This window comes from Sus scrofa, chromosome 1, assembly GCF_000003025.6.
Source record: "Sus scrofa isolate TJ Tabasco breed Duroc chromosome 1, Sscrofa11.1, whole genome shotgun sequence".
NCBI classification, from domain to species: domain Eukaryota; kingdom Metazoa; phylum Chordata; class Mammalia; order Artiodactyla; family Suidae; genus Sus; species Sus scrofa.
The window spans coordinates 42,542,234-42,551,243 of NC_010443.5; the positions used below are offsets into that span (position 1 = coordinate 42,542,234).

General features: G+C 39.8%; 1 pseudogene; it reads left to right on the plus strand.

Annotated features, from left to right (window-relative positions):
* Positions 1,550-3,150, plus strand: LOC100738875 (annotated as a pseudogene).

Sequence of the window (9,010 nt, forward strand, 5' to 3'; positions counted from 1 at the left end):
CAGTACCTAGGATTAGGCAATAAGTAGTTTCCATATCTGGCATTCTAAGAACAATGCAACTAGTTGCTATTTATCTTGGCCTTTACCATAAAGCTCTTTCAACTGTACATGTTCTAGTTTGAGGCTGTTTCCAAGATCACTTTCTTGCTAGTCAATTTATTCATTTAAAAATCTTGAAATCACAAAGAAACAAATAACAGATATAAAGAAAATAGGTATAACACCATTAAATGGGGGAAACCTGTGATGAATTAACACATACATTATATAATATTGCATCATGTTAGGTAGTAAGTACAGCAATGGAAAAATAAACAGGATGAACAGGCAGAGTAATGGGAAGTTTTATTTAAACAGCGAAGCCAGGGGAGGCCTCGCTAATGTGATGAAATGTGGGCAGAAAGGTGAATGAATTGAACAGGATGGATATTCAGGGAAAGAGCACTACGGCAGAGAGAACTCCATGTGCAAGAGCCATGAGGTGGAGCATGTGTATTCAAAACCAGCAAAGAGCCAATGGAATTGGACCATGATGAGCAAATGGAAGGCGATGAAACCAGAGATTAGCCAGAGCCAGATCCTGAAGGGCTTGTAGGCTCTGAGAACAAATTTGCATTTTATGCTTAGAGTGAAGAGAGGGCAATACCTACCTCTCATTCCCTATCATCTGAGGGAAATACAGGAATCAAGCTAACTACAAAATTCTGGCCTGAGTCTACAAGTACAATTTTACTCGTAGGAAAAGCAGGTAGGGCCTGAGGTGGGGAAGGAAATCAAGAATCAGTGAGTGCCTTTACCACATTAGAGGGTGATTACTGGCTCTTTCTACACTTGAGTCTTTAGTGTTTTCCTCCCCAATTTGCACATATAATTAATTTCCCATTATTTTGGTCAAGGGAGGCAAGTAACGAGAAGATCAATGGAAACCTATTTACATTACATGCAGAGCTGATTTCAGACACCTTTTTGAAGTAGGCAAAATTTATGAAGTTTCTCAGCCTTTGAGTTCATCTCTTCTGCACTCCATGCCAATGTCCTTCTCCCTATTACCCCAGATTTCCTCTGAACACATTTCATATCCTTGTTCTGTGTGTGTTGCTCTGTTTCTATCTGTCCCCACTCATCACCACCATGTGACTATGGAAAAGGTCAGGTATCAGTTTACACCTGAGGATGTATTGAACCCTATGTAATATATCTCTGCAATACTTGCCCTTTATCCCTTGTCTCTATGTGATGAGTATTCTTATTCTCTATTTAATTCCTTCCTTAATGGAATGTCTATTTAATTTTCCTCTTAAGAAGCATTGATTTGTTTAGACATCCACAGATTTCACCTACATGTGAGACATGATTAAAGGTAAGTATGACCCAACACAATGTATACCAGAGGTGCTTCTTAAATGTCCTCCGATTGTCCAAGAAAGAATGCAACATCCAGAAAAAGGTTTAAAAATAAAGAAATCTATTAGGGAAAGAACAGTTATCTCTCAGCTACCACTGTGATGAGTGCAACATGCAAATAACAAATACTGTGTGAGGTGTCGGGATGAAGGTCAGTTGTCTAAACTGATCATCACAACAAGTATCTGGAACAGGCCAGTAAAACCAGGAGCTACCAGGAATCCAGGAACATGACTCCAGGGAGAAGTATATATGGAAAGAGTGCAGAAATATCAGAAAGAATTTCTAAGAGGAGAAGTCACCAACACCACAGTGTGGTTAGTTTATCAGAGCTTCATGTTCCTATATGTGGACATAGCAACGTAAATGCCTCAGGACTAAGGGAAGATCAATACCCATTGCCACGTCATCCTTACCTCAAGCTAAATGCTTCTGAAAGTGTAAATAAGTTCTTTGAATTCTAGTTTTATGGCTGATTTTTTTCATCAAATCCGTCATAAATATATAAAAATGAAAGAACTATAGGTAGAATACTATTAATTTTTATCTGTTCCTATTAGTTGATAATTCTTTCAATATTACTATCCTGTTACCTCTTAGGTGAAAGTGAATGGGCCTGGGCTGAGCCACTGGAGGCCTGGGGGAAGCCCGAAGGGGAAGCACGCAGCTACGGGCTGCCAGCGTTCCTGTCCGGCCACGGCCCCCCTGAAAGTGTGCATCGTGGGCTCAGGCAACTGGGGTTCAGCTATTGCAAAAATAATTGGTGATAATGTAAAAAAACTACAGAAATTTGTCTCCTTGGTCAAGATGTGGGTCTTTGAAGAAATAGTTAATGGGAGAAAACTGACAGACATCATAAATAATGACCATGAAAATGTAAAATATCTCCCTGGATACAAGCTCCCAGAAAATGTAGTTGCGGTCTCCAGCCTCAGGGAGGCAGTGAAGGACGCAGACCTGCTGGTGTTTGTTATCCCACACCAGTTCATTCACGCGATCTGCGATGAGATCATTGGGAAAGTGCACAAGGACGCAGTGGGCATCACACTCATCAAGGGCGTAGACGAGGGTCCCCAGGGGCTGAGGCTTATTTCCGAGGTCATCCGAGAGAAGCTAGGCATTGACATCAGTGTGCTGATGGGAGCCAACACAGCCAATGAGGTGGCTGCTGGAAAGTTCTGTGAGACCACCATCGGCAGCAAGATACTAGAGAATGGCCTTCTTTTCAAAGAACTTCTGGAGACTCCGAATTTCCGAATTACGGTGGTTGATGATGCAGACACTGTTGAAATTTGTGGTGCCCTGAAGAACATCGTGGCCGTGGGAGCCGGGTTCTGCGATGGCCTCCACTATGGCAACAACACCAAGGCTGCCGCCATCCGACTGGGGCTCATGGAAATGATCGCCTTCGCCAGGATCTTCTGCACGGGCCAGGTGTCCACGAACACCTTCCTGGAGAGCTGCGGCGTGGCGGACCTGATCACCACCTGCTATGCAGGCCGGAACCGCAAGGTGGCGGAAGCTTTTGCCAGGACCGGAAAGACCCTTGAAGAACTGGAGAAGGAGATGCTGAATGGGCAGAAGCTGCAAGGTCCTCAGACTTCCGCTGAGGTGTACCGCGTCCTCAAACAGAGGGGGCTGCTCAACAAGTTTCCACTGTTCACTGCGGTGTACCAGATCTGCTACGAAGGCAGGCCTGTTGAAGAGATGTTGTCTTGTCTCCAGAGCCATCCAGAGCATATATAAAGTAAATCATGCAATGTGTCAGGGAAAGGCCTGCCTTTCTGATCAGTCATTTCGATTCAAAGGGAAACCGAATCTGGCAACAAGATGGTTGCCTGACCATATTCCATCATAGATACCTATGAATTTTTACCCCTAAATCGTTTTTGAATTAGGAGATGAAGTTCGTTGGCTAAAATGTTACTGGGCAACAACTAGGCACACATTTGTGAACATGTGAGTGTGTGTCCCTTTCTCATTCTGTGGATATCTCTATGAACCAAAATTAAAGGCCCATTTTAAAAACTGCTTTTGAAATGTTCTCTCTGTGGTACCTTACGAGATGGGAACGACCGCAGCTAAATGTTTTAGACCTAATTCATATCTATTTCTGTGATTTTTTTTCCCAATCTCTTGAGGTTAAAATTTAACCAGCATTAACATGGTAGAATGGAGGAGTGAGTGGGTTCAAAGATCAACATATCCTAGCTTTTAAACACTATCTCAGAGCTGCATAATTAACTATTTCTATCGTGGGTTGATTTTTTTAAACAGTTACATATTTTTAATTAGGTAATTCACTTAAATATATTTCTCTCACTGCAGCATTTTTAGCCTCTTTCCTCTCCATTAGCTACGAGAACGTGCTTTCATAAAGACTCAAAAGTGACAGAAGACAGAAAACTCATCTGGGATTTTCCTGCTGTGACTGACACTTTCTTCTGAGTAATGACACGTGTGTTGCTTTTTGCCAGGTAGTACTCTTATGCAAACATTTCCTTTAAGCCTCACAGATCCCCAGAAAGGCGGCTGCTATTATTTCTTCTTTAGGATGCAGTCACAGTGACTGGTTGCCTGGTGGAGAGGGGCAGAGCCAGGGTCAAGCCGAATGCTCCTCCCTCCACCAAGGTGCAGGACCTGCTCAGTTATCACTGGGCTAGTTTGACCTCTGGCTAATTGGCTGTAGTAAATGCCATTAGCAGTCTTTCCTGAGGCCATAGGTAGGCTTCCTGCATCTGAGTTTCATGTGGAGCCACTGAAATTGTGGACCTCACTCTATCAGCTTTACTTGGAGTCTCTTAGAAATGCAGGTTCCCAGGTCCCACCCAGAGGTCTTCTATCTGCTTTGACATGCCTTCCATGTGTTTTCAATGATCACTACAATTTGAAAACCACTACTTCAGAAAATTTATATTGGCATTTCTCAAATCATGTTCCATAGGAAACAGGAATGCTGGGTCCCAGTGGTGGTTCCATTGTTCCCTGGCAAGGTCCAGTGAGTTCAGGAAAAGCTACATCTGTATACCCCTCCTGAAGAGGTAGAATATATGTTAGTTTGTGGAACCTATCTACTTAATGCAGCAAGTCCCAGACATGTTAGATTATGAAGATTTTGGGGAGGGGGGGGCAAAAAACTTGCCAAAGTTTCCAAGGAATATTGTTCCAGGTGGAGGTGACCCTAGGACAGCTTAACTCAACCCACCACTCTCTGCAAGAAATAAGGATGAATGACTGCCTGTGGGAATGTTAGTTCTGAAGGTTTACAGTTCACGTTTGCCAAGGACATTTGATGAAGATTTAAGATGACATTGTAAGGTACAAGCAAGTAGATGTCAGCCTCACTGAAATGCACATCGCATGGACTAAAGGTTTTTAATTCTAGAATTAGAATGGGAATTACTTTATCTTCTTAAATGAGATTGAGTTCAGGACAGTATTACAGCTACCTTACATATCATTTCATAAGTATTAAGGGAACATTTGAATGTCACATATATTCATGGATTTTCAGTTACTTGGGTATTTTGACCTTTTTATTTTCCAGCTTGGAACTTTTTTCCTTCTATATTGGAAATGATTGTAGAATAGATTTTGTGGGAATTTTAAAAACTCCAAAACACAGAAGTATGTGAAAACACACAAAATGCTACAAATTTCACTGATTTTAGTGCCACTAAGTCAATCAATTTTTAATATCTCATACATAGGTCACAACGTGTTACTTTTTAAGACACACAAGGGCTGTAAGCTAATTGTGGTGTCTGTCAAATAGAATAATCATATGTGATGAATTAGGATTTTGTCTTTTGTATATTCTCAACTGCATTCAGCTTCCCACTCTGGGTTTTGTACTTGAGCATTTTTTCTTTATAAATGCCCTCTTACCACTCTGAAGTCTTCTAACTATACCTCTTGAACATACTTATAATATTCTACACCTGTGGAAAGAAGTAAATTTTATTTATGTTGTACTTTGCTACCTGTAGACATATTGCTCCTTGAGTTATCTATTTTTATAACCACCTGTATTCTGTCATTTATTTTAATTCACCTTTCTTACTGATCATGGTAATAGGGAAGAGAGAGACATCTAGAAGAGAAGCTTAATTTATACTGTTTCAGCCAATCTGTGAATGTAAAACCTACACTTTTGCCTTGCTATAACCCAACCTGCTATAATGTAGAACAAATATCTGTCTTGAAATCCATCCTAGCAGGTAGAATTGAGCTAAACTCCTTCTGATTTTTCTTTTAACTCTTAGCTATAGCATGCTCCCCACCATGGGCATCGAACCAAGGAGTAGTGAGGTGCCACTCTACAAAGGAATCTTCAGTTTTTCCACTAGTTCTAACCTAAGAGCCTTTTACCTATACATGTACTATATTTTTTATAGACTGTAAATGGATATGATTTAAAAGTTTGATTTAATAAACACTCAATCCCCCAGAGCTGTGCTACTGATCCTATTTTTTAATCATAATATTTAATAGGTATATTCGTTTAGGTAAACTTTTTTCCTCCCTGAATTGTGTTGCATTGACAACAATAAAAAGACTTTTTTTTTTTTTTTTTGTCTTTTTAGGGCCAATCCGTGACATATGGAGGTTCCCAGGCTAGGAATCTAATTGGAGCTGCTGCCTACAGCCTACGCCAGAGCCAAAACAACACCAGATCCAAGCCATGTCTGCTACCTACACCACAGCTCACACCACAGCTGACAGCAATGCCAGATCCTTAACCCACTAAGAGAGGCCAGGGATCGAACCCACAACCTCATGGTTCCTAGTCGGATTCGTTTCCGCTTCACCACAATGGGAATTCCAAGAGTTTTTTGTGTTTTTTTAAGGTCAATGGGCCTTTCACCCATTTCTTAATTTTCATGGACCCTTGGACTCTAGTAAGTGGATTAGTAAATGGAGATTTTTTGTTTCTTTTTCTAAAAGGAATATATGTGTGCAGAGATTAAAATGTGTTCTAACAGAAAATCAATCCCACTAATGACATCTTATTTAGTATTGGAGGAATAAAAGAATAAACAAAGAAATCCCCAATGAAGTATTTACATCTTCTAGAAAACCAGCAGAAAATAATTTTAAAGTTGCCAAGATTAACTTCTCACTTTCAACCCTGAAAAAACCTGATTGGTTATGTCACCAAACCTGAGTAGAAAATATATCCACACTACTTTATTACAGCAGCCAATATGGCTGTCAGGGCCAGGTTGAGGTACAAAGTCAACACTGAATAAATAATATTAAGACTATGACAACTACTAACCATAATCTATTCCTACCCAACTGTCAGAGCTAAAATGACTTCACTAGAGGATAATCTTACGACCTTGGAAGTAACTGCATTTTTGTACAGTTTCTGGAATAGGTATGTTCTAAAATCCCTAAAAATTCTGACTAGAGAATGGCATTATAGGAATGCACTATATGTACACACACACGTATATTCTATAAATTTCATATATACGCACACTAAATACATATATTCTATAAATTTCATAACCATGTAGAAATATATATGGTCTATATATAATGTATGTATATATAATATGTGTGAATATATTCATCATTTTATCTCATTTTAAAAACATGTTTCTTTTGATCTAGGACAAAATAAAGTTATAAACCTGATCCCATTGCAGTTCTGCCCTTGTATATCAGACAACTTAGGAAATTAATTCTCACTCACATCTAGCGTTTTTAACCCATGTTTTTTTGTTTGTTTTGTTTTGTTTGGGGGGTTTTTTTGGTGTTTTTTTTTGTTTTTTTTTTTTTGTCTTTTGTCCTTTCAGGGCCACACCTGTGGCATATGGAGGTTCCCAGGCTATGGGTCTAATGGGAGCTACAACTGCTGGCCTACACCAGAGCCACAGCAATGACATATCTGAGCCACGTCTGTGACCTACACCACAGGTCACAGCAACGCCGGATCCTTAAACCACTGAGCGAGGTCTGGGATTGAACCTGAAACCTCATGGTTCCTAGTCAGATTTGCTTCTGCTGTGCCACAATGGGAACTCCTTAAACCATGTTTTTAATCAAATTTTCTCTCCCTTTCTCAAATTTCCTCATTCTCATTATTTAGATCTTGGTTTATTAATATAATTCTACTGACTGTTTTGCTAATGTGCTTTCATTTTTTTAATTTTTTTAATTACTCAATGAATTTATTACATTTATAGTTGTACAATGATCATCACAATCCAGTTTTATAGGATTTCCATCCCACACCCCCAGCACATCCCCCCCATCCCCCAAACTGTTTCCTTCAGAAACCATAAGTTTTTCAAAGTCTGTAAGTCACTATCTGTTCTGCAAATAAGTTCTTTGTGTCCTTTTTTCAGATTCCACATGTCAGTGAAAGCATTTCATGTTGGTTTCTCCTTGTCTGACTTCACTTGGCATGATAATTTCTCTGTCCATTCATGTTGCTAACAATGCTGGTATTTCATTCCTTTTAATGGCTGAGTAATATTTCATTGTGTAAATGTACCACTTCTGCTTGATCCACTCCTCTGTCAATGGACATTTAGATTGTTTCCATGTCTTGGCTATTTCAAATAGTGCTGCAGTGAACATTGGAGTACATGTGTTTTCGAGTCATGGTTTTCCCTGGATAGATGCCCAGGAGTGGGATTACGGGTTAAATGGTAGTTCTATGTTTAGTTTTCTGAGGAATCTCCATACTGTTTTCCACAGTGGTTGCACCAATTTACATTCCCACCAACAGTGTAACAGGGTTCCTTTTTCTCCACACCCTCTCCAGCACTCATTGTTTGTAGACTTTTTGATGATGGCCATTCTGGCTGGTGTAAGGTGATACCTCAGAGTGGTTTTGATTGGCATTTCTCGAATAATGAGTGATGCTGAACATCTTTTCATGTGTTTTTTGGCCACCTTATGTCTTCTTTGGAGAATTGTCTGTGTAGATCTCCTGTCCATTTTTTGATGGGGTTGATTGGTTTTTTTGGTATTGAGCAGTAGGAGGTGTTTATAAATTTTGGAGATGAATCCCTGTCAGTCGATTCATTGGCAAATATTTTCTCCCCTTCTGTGGGTTGTCTTTTTGTTTTGTTTGGGGTTTCCTTTGCTGTGGAGGAACTTTTAAGTTTGATTAGGTCCCATTTGTTTATTTTTGGTTTTACCGTCATTACTCTAAGGGGTGGATCTGAGAAGATGCTGCTGTCGTTTATGTTGGAGAGTGTTTGGCCTGTGTTTTCCACTAAGAGGTTTGTGGTATTTGGTCTTCTATCTAGGTCTTTGATCCATTTTGAGTTTATTTTTGTGTATGGCATTAGGGAGTGTTCTAATTGCATTCTTTTCCATGTGGCTGTCCAGTTTTCCCAGCACCACTTACTGAACAGGCTGTCTTTTCTCCATTGTATATATTCTTGCCTCCTTTATCATAGATGAGTTGGCTGTAGGTGCATGGGTTTAATTATGGGCTTTCTCTCCTGTTCCACTGGTCTATATTTCTGTCTTTGTGCCAGTATCATACAGTTTTGATGATTTTAATTCTGGGCTTTCTATCCTGTTCCACTGGTCTATATTTCTATTTTTTAAAACTTCATATATTTTGTGTTTGTGTCAC